The sequence below is a fragment of the Zonotrichia leucophrys genome, chromosome 3 (genome assembly GCF_028769735.1).
Source record: "Zonotrichia leucophrys gambelii isolate GWCS_2022_RI chromosome 3, RI_Zleu_2.0, whole genome shotgun sequence".
Classification (NCBI taxonomy): domain Eukaryota; kingdom Metazoa; phylum Chordata; class Aves; order Passeriformes; family Passerellidae; genus Zonotrichia; species Zonotrichia leucophrys.
In genome coordinates this window covers 94,641,976-94,654,580 of record NC_088172.1, presented here as the reverse complement: position 1 = coordinate 94,654,580, position 12,605 = coordinate 94,641,976, and the positions used below count along the sequence as shown (strand labels likewise).

Sequence of the window (12,605 nt, the reverse complement as noted above, 5' to 3'; positions counted from 1 at the left end):
GTGTCAAATTTTCCATATTCAAACAGAAGACAGTAGGATTTGGATGAGACTCCACTTAGCTGTAATAGCTGGGTAGGTCTAGCACAGGAGAATTTTAGAGGTACTAATGCAGGACTTGAAGGAACTTTGCATCCCTATCCCCTAGTGTTTATCTGGGACAGATGCCTGACCCCTCATTTCTTAAACCAAAATCTTCTTCCATTCTTCCATACTTTTCCAGTGACAGTCATATGTCCAGACACTGTAATTCTCTGTAGTTCTTGGTCTAAAGAACACATAAAAGATGGAAGCAAAAGAGGCTCATCTTCCCTTTACAACTTTTTATTCGTGGAATTGAGGTGAACATAAAATATATTGTGAATTGACTCTCATATCTGCTGTGACCTTGTCTCCCATAGTAAACTCTGGAGAATTCCTTGTTCTAAATGTGCTCCTTCATTGCTTCATTGTATAAATACATCTTCAAATATAGGTGATAAAAACTAGAAGCAATACCAGAGTTATTGAGATTCCTGAAGGCAGAAATAGCAGGCAGGGAGAGAAGTGAGAAAGAAAATTGAGAAATGTTGGAATGATGCCTGTGAACATTTAACTGATCTGTAGCTGGGCCATCTATTGGAAAATAAGTGGTTTGAGCAATCAGTATTCTACTTCAGGGGATGAAATGAAACTTCTGCTCTGAAACTATGCATAAAATGCTTGCTTATGTTGAATCCCACTTAGTGTGTAATTAAAAAAAAAAAATCTGTTTGTAGTGGTTTTCCTAGGGTCTTCCTGTGATTGCCCTTCATTGCTACCTCTAGTGGAATATAGTAGTAGTCCTAGTAAAATCTATGCATTGTATAAGTGGCCTTGCCCCAGTCCTAGTTGTTCTAAATGGGCTGCAGCTGTGATGTCCTTAATTGGGCAGCAGCTGTGACTAATGAAGATAACTGGGATAAAAGGGGGTGGGCTGGCTGGTCAGGGAGTCTTGGAGGAGCCCTGATGAAGAAGCAGGAACAACACTGGTGTGAAGAGCTGCTTGTGAGAAAATCACCTAGAAGGTATGGGACTCTAGAAATATGATAACAACAATATGAGTACAACAGTGGATAACCATTGTTGTGTCTCTGTTGCCCCTTTCATTGGAGATTACAGGCATTCCTGCAGTGGTCACCTGTTTTCTCATCCAAGACAAGAGGCAGAATGTGGACTTTGAGCAGCAAAAGCTTTGTTTCAGTGGGCAGCTTCCATTTGCTGTGATTGTGATCAGTGCTCATGAATAGCAGGGCCAGGCTGTCTGAGATGTGACGCCAAAGAGCTGAGGCAACAGGAATGAAAAGCAATGCTGGAAATCTGTGCCTAATTAATTTTTATGAAAGCAAAGCTCATTGTAGAGGTATGACATAGTCTGCATACTCCTGATAATATTTTAGAACGTGACCTACATTTTCTGTTACATTCCTGTACCTAGTGCTTCCTCTTTGTTTTGTGTAATGAATGTGTGCCTGGTAAAATGTTCCTTATCTTTGCAGTTCCTAGAGCAGCACAATATGTAAAGAGACAGAAACTGGCTTTAAAAAAGCTGAACTCACAGTCAGCGAGAAACAAATCCTGTCTGGAGCTGCTGTCTCACAGGCTTTTTGTCCCATTTGCAATTCCCGTGTCATATCTGTGAAAGGACATCCTGCAATAGAGGATGGCTCTGACAGGTCTCCTGTCCTGCTAATATTTCTCTTGATACCTTGCATGACCAGCTGGAAACCATATCCAATATTCAGTGCTGAGATGGGCTCTTGCTGAGCTTATTGAGAACTGCAGGAACTTGAGGGGGTGCTCACTAGGATCACTTAAGCTTAAAAACACCCAAATAGAAAACCACCACTTGCTGGTTTTCTATTTGGGCGTTTTTAAGCTTAAAAGCAAAACCAGAGAGACAGGAATCCCAATGACAAACGTTTCCCTGGAATCAGCAAGTTTTCCAGTGTGATGAGCTTAATTAAAACTAACAGAATATATTAGGTGTGTTGTAGCCTTTTTCTCTAATGTGTTACCCTTGCCACCTGCCTCAAACAGAGCCATGTGGTGCATTTTGGAGTCAAATTTGAGCTGTCCTGCAGGGAGTGATGCATGTCTATCTAATGGGTGTTTGACACACTGCTGCAACCTAAAGAGAGAACAGCTATTTCCTCTTGTTGCTGCCCCTGTATGGGCTTATCTATCTTCTAGAGCAGTGTGATAATGTCTCTGCATGGGCTCAGCAGAAACTTACAGGTGCCATAGACCTCCCCAGCCTGCCCAGGCCAGTGAAGGGCCCCACACTTCCCTTGTCCATTCTCAGGTTGCTGTTGATATTTGCTGCCCTGAGATGTGCAGGATGTCTCTGCTACAGCCCGCGCAACTGAAGAACGAGTCTGGACTCTTCGCTTTTCGGTCTTGAGGTTGTTTATTAATCCTTATAGATAAAATTTTCTTTGTGCTCAGCAAGGCAGCCACAGGCACTCTGACCACCCCCGAGGTGATGTCCTTTTATACTACAAACAACATATATCCTATTTACTCTTAATTCCCAATACCTATCACCTATGTTAGCCAGTGCACTTCTACTCTAAACCAATCCCAAAGTGCCAACATCACTGCAGAAAATGGAGACCAAGAAGAAGGACTAGACACTCCCTGATTCCTCCATCTTGTCCCCATAACCCCCATACCAAAAATCCTAAAATCTACATTTTCCCCCTGTGATTATTTTGTTATTACATTATTCAAACATGTGTGACTCTCACGTCCTTATATAAAGCTGGTAACTTGTTCCAAGGGTCAAAATCAAATCCCCGGGTGTTCTGGGCAGCACACCAGGGTCTCTGAGCCCCCCAACGAGGTTCTTGGCAACTCTGGACATCCAAAGGGATGTGCTGAGCTCCAACATTCCCTCACTGATCTCCAGGAAGGAGCTGCTTTGTTCTTCAGGAGGCATGGGCTATTTCCCTTGCTAACAAGGGCTCTGTGTAATGCTGGCTCTGTGATGTCCACACCTCTGAGCACTTTGCTCAGCAAATGACAGAGCTCTGGGTGTTTCCTGCTGGCAGCCAGGACTTGCCACTATAGACGGTAAGCAGTGTGCCCAGATGCTTTTCATCCAGGGCTGCTGCTCAGGCTTTGAACTGAATGTGCTCACTCTCATCTTCTCAGAGAGATATACGGCTGGATTTAGACCAACAACATGCCCATCATGATGAGGTTTTTACTCCACAAGCAAGCCAATTAAAACTTAAAGTATTTACAGCTTCCGCCATGCCAGTGCTGAACCTGCTATCCTGGGATGCCTTTGCCTGCTTCATCTCATTCTCTTGAGTATCCCAGCAGGCTCAGCATTCCATCCATTCTTTCTCTTGCCTATAGCTTGGCACATGCCTCCTGTTAGAACCTATGACATCCCTCTGGCTGCCCTGGATGACTCAAGGCCCTGGCTGGAGGGCTCAGAAGCCTTGGCACAAAGCCAAAGACACCTGAACTTTTGATTTTAACCCATGAAGAAAATTATCATCATCATGTGAAGATTTACAAGCCACGAAAATTTAAGTAGAATGATAGTTAGTTTGCCACAGGATGAAAAAGAAGAATTTTGAGGTTTTTAGAATGGGGGTTCAGAAGCCAAGATGGAGGGATTTGGGTGTGCCTTGCCCTTCTTCTTCCTTCTTCTTAGCCTCCATCTTCTGGGTGATGGTGGCACTTTTGGATTGGTTTAGAGTAGAAACACACTGTCAACATAGGTGATAGGTATTGGAAAATTATTGTAGATAATTTACACATAGTTCTTAGTATAAAAAGATAACACCGCCCTCAAGGCGGCCAGTGTGCCATGGACCGACTTGCTAGACAGTCCTCAGCAGGTCAGGAGAAGAATGTTATAGATAATAAGTATAGATAATAAACAACCTTGAGAACCACAGCTGAGGAATCCTGACTCCTTCTTTGAGTGCCAGGCCAGGAAAAAGAGACTTTCTAACACCTTGCCATCATCTCGACCACAGAGTCCAAGAGCCTCTGAGTCGGGCTGACTCTGGTGATTGACAAAGAGTGCCAGATGTTTTTTGACATTAGATGTCAGGCTGTGAGTGGAGCTGTGCAAAACAGGTCCTGTTACAGTTGTCTGACAGCCAGTGTGAATGCTGCTGTCAGCTTGCTGGGATGTGTGCTGTGTCCTAGCATAAGCCTTGGCACTGAGAATTGTCCCCTTGCTCTTGATGGTCCTGTCACCAGATTTGCAGAATGCACAGGTAGAGGACATTGGTGCTATGATTCAGCCCCCTGGTGAACTGGGGGGTAAATCTGAGTTTTCTGGGGGCAGACTCTTCCTCACAAGTGGAAGAAGAGAGAGACAGGGATTTATGTCTATGTCACCTAATCTTAACACTAAATTGAGATATAGAGGTGAAAGGGCTTGGTGGATTATCCCTCTCCTGTATTTTGCTTTCAGTATAAGTTCTGTGTGTTATTCTGTTGACAAGATTAAAAAAAAAAACAAAAACATTTGAAATGACTACTTGCATCTGCCTTTCACTGTCTTCTTTGGGTGCACTGAGAGGTGAGTGATGCCATTACCAAGGGCTGGAAATCCTGCCTGGATAACTGCAGTGCCATGCTCAGCTCCTGGCAGAGCAGGCAGTTGCTTTTCCATAGGGAGAGGGATAGCAAGCCAGTCAAAGTGGTGGTAATGAACCTAATCTCATTAAGCAGAGTGTTAGTGGAACTGGAGATGCTGTTGATTGCTAGCACCTGACTGATGGCCTTCCCAGGATCCCCATCTGGGCTATTTAAATCCCTTGGAGAAGGGTAGGGGCCCTTCTGCTGCTTGTCTCCTTTGAGGTAGGTGCTAAGTCATGAGTAATCTCCTATAACCAAAATGCAGAGTATGTTTGGTGTCCTGGCATCTCCTCACTGGTTGTGTGTTTCTGTAGGAATTGCTGTTGATTTAGAAGTGTGATTTCTTTTGTTGTGTTTGGTCCCAAGTTTGCAAACTTGGCGTTTTCAGTGAAAAGTCTTAGTTTTGCGTCTGGAGATTGTCCTCTTGCACTGAAAAAAATGTATGTTTGTAATTTTCTGCTGATTAAGGAGCTCAGATTTGTGAGGTATTGCTGCCCTTGTCCCAGCAATTTTCATGCTTTACCTTTCCTATTACACTTGTATTGTGCCTATGATGAGTAATGACTGCATAGTAGAAACCATAAACTCTGGGGGGAAAGTGTGGGCCCTAAAAAGACTCTATAGAGCCTTGGCTTTCTGCCCCAAAGCCTCAGATTATCTAATGATAACAGTGACACTAAATATGCATTATACTTGTGAATGGACTATTGGACGATGTTTAAATATCAGTTTGTTAGCAATCTCTGAGATTATGGCAGAGAATATGGCAAGCTATATATGTAAAATGAACAGTGCTGTGAGATGGCTTTTCCTGGCAGGAGGTGGGAGACTTGCCTGTCTCCTTTAGTCCTTGTGTCTGTTTTCCTGTGCCCTCATTCAACTTAGCAGGGAGGGAAGTTATCCTGAGAGCAGCATCACTGTTCTGGATTAAAAAGTTACTACGTTTTTATTTCTCCAAACTCCTATACCCTATACAAACAGCTCTCCAGTTTGATTTGAGTAGTAAAGCATTTGCATGTACTTTTTTTTGGCTGGCAGGTACCTGATTTGAATTGTTTTTTATACCACAAAGACTTGCCAGAATAGTGGTTTTTTTTTTTTTTTTCCCCTAGCAGGCCCTCCCCCAGCGGACAAAACTCATAATTATATAATACTTATTTTGTTGAAAAAAAAAGTAAATTCTGCTGTTGAAATAAATGTTCCCTCTGAGTAATTTTTTCCTCTGTTGCTTTTCTATATATGTACATGCTTATCTTCAGATAGAGATCTGACCTTGGAGTTTCAAAGCTGATGCACCTCTGTGCAGCTAATAGAGCTCACTTTCCTTCCACTGGGCAGGTGTCTGCAAAAGAACACTTCATGGCAGTGTTTGAGCATTGGCTACTAAACCCCTTGCCCTGTGTGTCAGTGGGCAGCTGCTGCTGAGCCAGCCAGCTGATGTGAGCCACACCTGGAAACATCTCTGTGGGGTTCAGGGCCAAAACTCCACCTCTGTTCCTGCCTGGGAGAAGCTGCTCCTGCTGCCTCCCCCAGGTGATTCTGAAATGGGTCTACAGGAAGGCAGGCCCTGGCACCAGAGGTGGTTTCACAGCAGTTATTTGGTCTTGTGAAATCTTTCAGGGGGCCATATTTATATCTTGAGCTAAGGGGTCCTGCCATAAAAAAAAGGAAGTTTTTTGTAATGTGAGTAGAGAGCACAAGTGAAATCCCCTGTTTGGGTTTACTCTGCATGGCAAACCTAGTCTTATTTCTCTTTTATCCACTCCGATCCCCGCCAGCTAGCCAGGAAGCTACCTGCTGCTGCTTCTAGTCAGCTCACGCTGGGATGATTGTTGGCTTAGCAGGATGCACATTAAGTGGCACTAAAAATAAATAGGAAATTGGGTTTTCTGGCTCTCTTTCTGATTTTCCTCCTTTAAATGAAAGAAATTGTTAAGCTCTCAGGATTGTTAAAACGGAAACAAAAGGAAGAAGCCCCTGCATCGGGAACACCTTTGTAAAGCAGGGCTACATCAGGAGGAGCTGCCATCCCTGGTGGGTGCTGCAGCTGAGGCCTCTCCCAGATGAGCTGTTTCACTCCCACAAGGAGCTCCACAAAGTGCTGCCTCTTCCCTGTGCAGACCCCACCAAGCTGCTCCTACAAGCACCTTCACAAATAGCATCTTTGCACTGAGGCTCCCCAAAGCCTGGGGTGGGTCAAAGCAGGATTCAGTTTTGAATAACCCATTGGAAGGAGACAAATGAGACCATCCTGAGTCCCTCTTTTCTTCCCCCAAATGCTGTAGCAGTACAGCAGTTGTGCCAGACTAAATGTTGACTGTCTTGAACGTAATTTGTCTGTACTAAAGTTAATGCTGCACTTCATGTACTATATTTATATCCATCTATTCCCTTTCATGTCAGATAAGTTCTAGAGTGTGGGATGCATAATGAGATTGAGTGAAAAATAATTTTTAACTCTGTGAGTTCCACAGCTTCCTACAGGTAGAGAAGGTTGAGGTTATTTTCCTATTAGATGGTCATGGTTTGCTTTAATTTCTTTTTTTCCTGACTCTATAACGCTCTGCTATTATGAAACTACACTGTGGAAGTTGCAAAAACCTTGGTTGTGAGGTTTATACTGCAGTGCAGTAATGCATAACTTAGAATATTGTGAGGGCTGCTTGGAACTTTGCTGCAGAAGTGGCTTGGGAAACCCTCCCAGCTGTGAAGGAGGTTTACCCCTAGGCTGTAGCACTCTTATTTAGCTGCTGTGACCCTCTTACTAAAAGGAGGCTCCTACTAAACCTACCCTGAGAGGAGGCCTGGAGTCATGCTGTGGTTACAGTCCAGGAGAAATTTCTGTCCAGGAGGATGGACAAACTGGAAAAAGTTTCTCTTCTCTGGTGGGTGAATTATAGTGCGGAGATGCCTTTTCAAGCATTTTCTTTCCTGCCCATATAGAGAAGCTTGTAAGATTGAGCATTGTCCTTGCTGCTCCTGTGGAAGGTTTGTCACCCTCTCTTTTTAGAGGGTGAGACAAATGTTAAACACCTCTAAAATGCTATTTTTCTATGTATTCATGTTGTTTCAGAGATGTTTCTTTAGGTTTATGCTGTATAAGGCAAAGGGCAGCAGAGGCAGTGAGCAGGAGAGTAAAGATTGACAGGTTCATATCTACAGATCTGCTCTCAAGCAGACAAGGAGCAGATCTGAGTCATTGCATGGCTTTAATTTCTCCAGACCAAGTTCTCCTTTAATGTCCCCCTGACCCTAAAGCCAAATCCCTTCTCATTTTCCTGCCCCTGTAAATAATCTCAGCTCTGACGTCAGGGCTGTTCCAATAATTGACATCAGCTGAGGACGTGTCTATGACTAAGTATAACCCACAGGTAGTACTGCATGATTTACAGAGGCTCTTAGCTCAGTAAACCATATGTTTTATAGCTGCTGAGAAGGAGAAGAAAGTGTCTGACAACAAGCAAAGGCATATTTAGTAGTATTTTTATATGGTTGAAATTGCCCAGTTAGGGGTTTTTAGGAAATACATTTGCTGTGATGCACAGCACCATGTAGTTCAAGCACACAGCACCTCAGGCATTCCATTTATCACAATCTATCATGTTAACTTGGTTAATTTGACACTGTTTCCTGCTGAAATGCTCTCAGACAGTTCTGCATTTTCTGCTGATCTCCATGACACGAGAGCCTGTGGGAAGGGCCCTAAAAAAAAGCAGGACTCAGGGTTATGGATTTGAGGGAAAGAAGAGCAGATCTCAGTAGTTCATGGAATCATAGAACATCCTGACTTGAAAGGGACCCACAAGGATCATCAAAGTTCAAGTCTTTTGATGACAGCCCCAAGAGTCACACCTTTTGCCCAAGAGTATCCTCCAAAATTTTTTTGAACCTCTGCCAGATTTGGTGCTGTGACACTGCCCTGGGGACCCTGTTCCAGTGCCCAGCCACCCTCTGGGTGAAGAAACTTTTCCTAATATCCAAACTAAAGCTCCCCTGGCACAGCTTTGTGCCACTCTTCATCTCCTCTCACTGATCACCAGAGAGAATTATTTATTATAATTATTATGCTATAAAATGATATAAATAATGTCTACAATGCAACAGATTATTATATTAATATATTAGTATTTTGTGTAATTCACCTAATTTTTGAAAACAGCTGTAGTAAAATACTACAGTGAAAATCCTCCTGTGGTGTGAGTAAAATACAGCAAATTTCAACTAAACATGCCTTGAAGGAGGGTGGTTCTCTGAAGTCTTGCTGGAAGAGCTGGATAATGCATCGAAATGTGAATGAGAGGCAGCAAGGACAGAGTGAGTGTGTCATGGACATATTTTATGAAAAATCCTTTTGTTAGGATCTTTTCTCCTGAGAAGCTGAGGCGCCTCAGAAACGAAATGTAAATAATAATTATCTGCTGCTGTGGAATGCAACAGGTGCATCTTTGATTGGTCTCATGTGGTTGTTTTTAATTAATGGCCAATCAAGCCCAGCTGTCTCAGACTCTCTCATCAGTCACAAGATTTTATTATCATTCCATTCTTTCCTTTCAAGCCTTCTGATGTCTCCTTTCTCTGTTCTTTTAGTATAGTTTTACTACATAATTTTCTTTTAATATAATATATATCATAAAATAATAAATCAGCCTTCTGAAACATGGAGTCAAGATTCTCTTCTCTTCCCATGTTGAGGTTGCCAGCAAATTCAACAGGGGTGCATATCCTGGAGAGAAAGGATTCTGCTCAAAGGTCTGAAGCTTTTCTCTGTGCGGCTCCTTGCTGAGCAGAAACAGGCAACTGAAGCGATGCTGTTGAGTCTCTTGCAGTGACTTCAGGGTTTCCCAGCACTTCAGAACTGATCTGTGTTAGTGCAGGATCTGTGGAGGCTGTGTTAGTGCAGAGCTGCTAGGGAGTGAGGGAAAACACTGCCTGCCCAAACTGCTATTCCTGAATAGCACCAAGAATTATGCACCAGGCTGAGCTTGGCATGTGCCATCAGGGCTCCTGCACCCTCTCGAGCTGCAATTCCTCATAGTTTGTGCAAGAGAGGGTGGTAGCCCGGCCTGGACTGTGCAGGGATAGATCTGGAGAAGAGGAAATAGGGATGTGCCATCAGAATGAGTGACACTGCTGTGGTACAGCAGGCACCAGTCAGGGTGTAGATGCTGACCAAGGAATGTCATCTCCAGTGCAGCAAGGGCTGCATGTCCTGGTCTCCCCCTGAACTGGAGGTGTTTCTATCATCATATAGCCCCTGACAACATATTGTGACTGCAGAAGTGAAAGGAAATGCGTAGTTAGGCTTTGCCTTCATAAGCCTCAACTGTTGATTTATATGTTGATTATATAGACTTATATGAGCTAAACATTAAAGAACAGAAAGGTATGTAAGGAGGCAAAGCCTCTTTATTTAGGCTTCTTGAGCTTGGATATCTTCATTGTTAAACACTTGCAAAGACAGCTGAGGAGCCAAAGGGGATTATTTTGTCTATTAATAACTAGCTGCTGAACATTTCCTAATTGATGATATATTGTATCTTTCATTAATAAACATTACCAGAGTTTATGCAAAATTAGCACTTGTGAGTATTACCTGTTTAAATGGATTCCTCGGTACAGATGAGTAGTAATTTGCTTTTGTAAGTTTAAGTAGTAAAATTGGAGTGTTTACAGCCACTGATTTCTGGCAAAAAATTAATGCCACCTTGCATCAATATATCTACAACAAAATCCAATATATAAGCATTTAATATATTAAAACATAAATGGTTTTACAGTGACATTGAAAACTTCTGACAAAACCCAGGGTTGTAACATCCAGATCTGAACTTACACTGGGTGTCTTTGAGGCAAAATTTGCAGGACCTGTATTTCTAAGGTTTCCATTGTGAACATGCACAAAGATGCATCAGTAACGGAGCTGAAAGAAATCCACTTTTTAATTACAAAATTATAAAATTTAATTATAATTTCATTATTAAATTATAAACACTTAATTATTTAATTATTAAAAAGCCAGTGTTTTATTTCTGAGCTATAAGCAGAAAAACGAATGGAGCCAGGGATAAATACTGAAGTAGTGATACTGGAGGCACCTGTCCCTGTAAGAAATCCTTCTCTGCCCTGGATGTAAGTGCAGAAGCTGTGCAATGCCCTGGTTTTATATTGCCTGCAATAATGGAGCAAACCAAATTTGTCATAACCAGCAGGTGCCTCGTACCTGGCAATTTCACATCAGTTTGCTCACAATTTACCTTGTCAGAAGCACAGGTCTGCTGATGCATCCCCACTCTCCTGCCTGAGGGTCAGGCTGAAGGATCCAGGGACCACTGCCTGTTTTCAGGGCAGTTTCTGTCCCTGCTGTTGGTGGTGTTGGCAAGGAAAGCAGAACAAGTACTTGGAGCACAGCAGAATTACTCCTTGGTTGGCATTAGAGTAAATTAGTTGGCTGGGGGTCCATTTATAGAGCTGGATTGAGGGGCAGTGCCAAGGAAATCAGAGTGTTCCTCCTGGGGTGTATTTTTAGCCTGTAAATTAGCAGGTTTGTTTACATAGTTGAAATACAAGGTTCCCAGGTGAGCATCTCCTGGGACAGATGAGTGCAATTTGAAGCATGTAGACATAGTAGAAAGGTTGCATGACTTTGTGTTTGGAAAACAAAACCAAACACCCAAATCCACCCACACAGATTTCAGATGCAAGTCATAATTCTAGGTATTTTGTTTAAGAGTGTCTAATGTTTTCTCCTGCATTTAAGAGAGTGTATATATAAAAAGTTAAAAAGAAATAAAAATAAGGTTATCCTGTTGAAACCTTGCTCCTGAGACCTCAGCTGCCTGTGTTCAGGGGAGTAGGTTTGGTTTTGTTTTGCTTTGTTTTATTGTGAGGTTCTAGAGGCTTCTGAAAATACAAACACAATACATCTTGTGGAAACTGTTCTGCTTCTTGTAATGTTCCTAAGCGTGGAAGATATACTGCAGAAGGCTGTCGTGTGAGCCACCTGTGGCAGGGTGCCATAGATGGCAGAATGAAGCATTGATTTACTATTTCTCTCCTGCCAGAAAATAGCAGTCCCTGTTGTGACCTCAGGCTCCTGTTGCACTGCAGTTGAGGACTTTTATGCTCTCACCTTCCTGCTTGTTCTTGCTCTTTCTGTCTGCAGTCAGCTCCTGGTACCAGCTGATATTCCCACAGACCCTTAACTCCTGTTTCTAACATCCCCCTGTCTGCATGGGTAGTGCTGGAGAATGTGCAGAATATCCTCCCTGCTCTGGATCAAGTCCACCTCCAGCAGGCAGGAGCAGTGTTTGCAGGATAAATCATGCTCACCCCTGGAATCCTGGCTAGGGGAAGGCTGTTTGGGAGCAGCAGGGCTGGCACAGAGGGGTGATATGCAAGGGGAGCAGGGTCAGCACAGCTGGCAGATCCCTGCCTGTCGCAGACATCTTTTTATGAAAATATTTTCCTTAGGATTTTTTCCTCCTGAGAAGCTGAGAGGCCTCAGGGACAAAATGTAAACATTGATTATCTGCTGCTGTGGAATGCAACAGGTGCATCTGTGATTGGCCCATGTTGGATGTTTGTAATCAATGGCCAATCACAGCCCAGCTAACTTGGCTCTCTGTCCAAGACACAAACCTTTGTTATTCATTCCTTTCTATTCTTAGCTTAGCTAGCCTTCTGAGATGAACCTTTTCTTCTATTATTTTAGTATAGTTTTAATGTAATATATATCATAAAATAATAAATCAAGCCTTCTGAAATATGGAGACAGATCCTCATCTTTTCCTTCAACATAAGACCCCTGTGAGCACCGTCACACCTGCCACCACCAAACTCCACAAGGCTTTCAGCTTTCACTCTACCAATTCCTCAGTAGATGATTAAAATTCACTTTGTTTTTCTTAGGGTGGGCATCACGTTCTCTCTGTAAACTCACACTGAGGAATCACTGTGTGATTTCTGATGTCTTAAAAAAA

General features: G+C 42.9%; 1 long non-coding RNA gene across 1 annotated transcript in view; it reads left to right on the top strand.

Annotated features, from left to right (window-relative positions):
- The first annotated feature begins 964 nt into the window (after nt 1–964).
- Nucleotides 965–12,605, top strand: part of LOC135445021 (uncharacterized) — a 52,245-nt gene continuing 40,604 nt past the window's right edge. Inside the window, exon 1 of the long non-coding RNA XR_010439427.1 lies at nt 965–1,043. This is a non-coding gene — a long non-coding RNA (uncharacterized LOC135445021). The remainder of the gene's footprint in view (nt 1,044–12,605) is intronic.